The sequence below is a fragment of the Astatotilapia calliptera genome, chromosome 13, assembly GCF_964374335.1.
Source record: "Astatotilapia calliptera chromosome 13, fAstCal68.1, whole genome shotgun sequence".
NCBI lineage: Eukaryota > Metazoa > Chordata > Actinopteri > Cichliformes > Cichlidae > Astatotilapia > Astatotilapia calliptera.
In genome coordinates this window covers 33862482-33864904 of record NC_137434.1, presented here as the reverse complement: position 1 = coordinate 33864904, position 2423 = coordinate 33862482, and positions in this window count along the sequence as shown.

Sequence of the window (2423 nt, the reverse complement as noted above, 5' to 3'; positions counted from 1 at the left end):
CCAAGGTTTGGAGGCCTATCTCCACCCACCACCACTTCCCCTGCCGGTGGCGGACTCCCTCAGGTGTCGGTGCGTTGGTGGTTCTTTGTGTCTGGGGGTGGGCGTCCAGGTACACACCGGCTCACTCCTTGGCGGCCGCTTGTCGGGGCCTGGAGCCTGGGGCTCGCTCGGGCCCCTTCGGGGGTGGGGTGCCCCCGGCCTCTCGGCCTGGGGCTCGGTCACTCAGGCACAGCTGGCGGCCGGCGGAGCTCACGGGCGCGTCACTGCAACTCCCCCTGGCTTCTGCTCCGCGGCTGCTGAGTGAACCCTCATCTGGGACTCTCCTCAGCTCTTACTGGGACAGTGGCGCGGCTGCCCCTCTGTTGGTCTTCCATGGTTTCTTGTGTTCTGGGGACCTCTGGATGTCTGGAGTTTTGATCTCCTCCATACCTGCTTCACACCCTGGAGGACGGGGCTGTGGCCCCCCCACACTCCCTAGCAAATCGTTACATGGAGAAACCTTTGGAATACAAGCGCGCTGATCCACACAGGTATGCACACGGGTGTTCACTGCTCGTAGACCCAAATTACACCTTTCTTGGCTGCTACTTCGAAGCACATCTGTCCTGCGTGCTGCACAACAACATTGAATATTTAGTATTTACTGCTGTTTACACTTAGCTAGATTAATGCGATGGTGTTGTGTTTAGTATGTTGCTTTGTTTTTTGTTTTTTTTGTCCTTTTTTTGCTTGTTTTCTATTCTTCTCTCAACAGGTGATCCAGGAGATTTTTATTTTTTTTCTCCCCCCCTTTCTCACTGTCCCTCTCCCCTTCTGTTTTTCCTTTCCTTCCTCTTTCTTTCTCCCTTTCCTATCTCTCACTCATGTCTGTCCCGTCTGTAACATCTGAAAATAAAATATAATAAATAATAAAAACAAAGATCGACCAAATGGACCAATACGGCAATGCCACGATGATCCATTTGGCAAAGTAAATCCATTGGGTATCCTTGTTGGTCTTCAGACAACAATTCTGATGGCTAAAGAACCAAATGGGACAAGCGAAAAAAAGAAAAAAAAATCATCCAAATAAAGGATCGCTTTCTGTTTAAACCTGCAACACCTTGTCCACATCTGCTTTTGGGTCCTGTTTCAAAAAACACACCGGCGCACCCCGCCGTGACAGAACGACCCGACCATTATGGACCCAGCGGTTGTTTGTGAGGACTTTTGGGAGTTCAGCACTCAGGTGACCATTCTCCGCGGACAGTGGATTGGCTACTCCGTATGCGGGCAGGAGAGGGAGAAGGAGGCAGTTAGAGTTCAGCTTAATCAGATTTTGTCTGCATGCCCTGCTTACACGGCGGGATTGTCGGAGGATGTGCAGGATTTTGTTCGCACCGTTTTGCCACTGCAGCAGCATCAAAACCGTGAACAGGTATCACTGCCGCTGCCTTGCGAGCCCGAGACGGTTCGAGTCGGTTCGCTGAGACTCGTCACAGCGTCACCACCTCTCAGCTCATCAGTTTCCACACCCTCGTCACAGTCTAGCCACACTCTTGCCACGGTCCAACGCGAGGAAGCGCTGGACGCCATAGATTTGGACCACGACGAGCGTCAGACAATACTCAGCGCTCTATTGGAGGAGGAGCTCTGGTGGAAGCCATGGCTCATTCCGGAGCACGAGCACTCTTTCCGGGGAACTCGACTGGCTTTCGGGGGTCCCCAGAGCTGCCAGGGACTTCCACCCATCGCTCCGCCGTCTTCCACTGTCAAGAGAAAGCGGCGTGTGCGCCACCGACGCTCCGCACTACAAACGGAGGTGAGTGACTCTGTTTTTGCCCCCACGTCTCCGCTAAGGAAAATTCTGAGATTAAGACTGTGTTGCCAGTTGAGGGGCCCGGCTGTAAACTAATGAGCCATGCCAAGCCAAGCTCTGAGACTGAAATTGCTGCTGCCACAGTGTTTGGGGTTCAAGTGACTGCAAGTGAGGCTGCTAGCAGATACTCAGATACTGCTGAGGATTTTTCAACACTATTTGAACAACTTGTGTCCAGTCCCTCTGAGTCGTCCTCCGTAGATGGATTACTCTCTCATCTGGACTCTGTTTGTAAATCTGCCCTTGATGTTGTTGCACCTCTAAGACTCAGGCAGTGTAAACCCAAGGCCAGCCCTTGGCTAACCGATTTTACTCGAGCCATTAGAAGAGAATGTAGGAGATGTGAAAGGTGATGGAAAAAGGACAGACTGTACGTCTCTCTGGAAGCTCTTAAGATGAGCTGGAAAGCTTATCAGAGGGCAGTAAAGACTGCCAAAAACTCCTATTTTTCACAACTTATTGCTGTTAATTCACATAACCCTCGTGTTCTGTATAATACCATTAATTCTGTACTGAATGCAGAGGATCGTGTTCTTTTGCAGTCTTCTGAGGTTATGTGTAATAG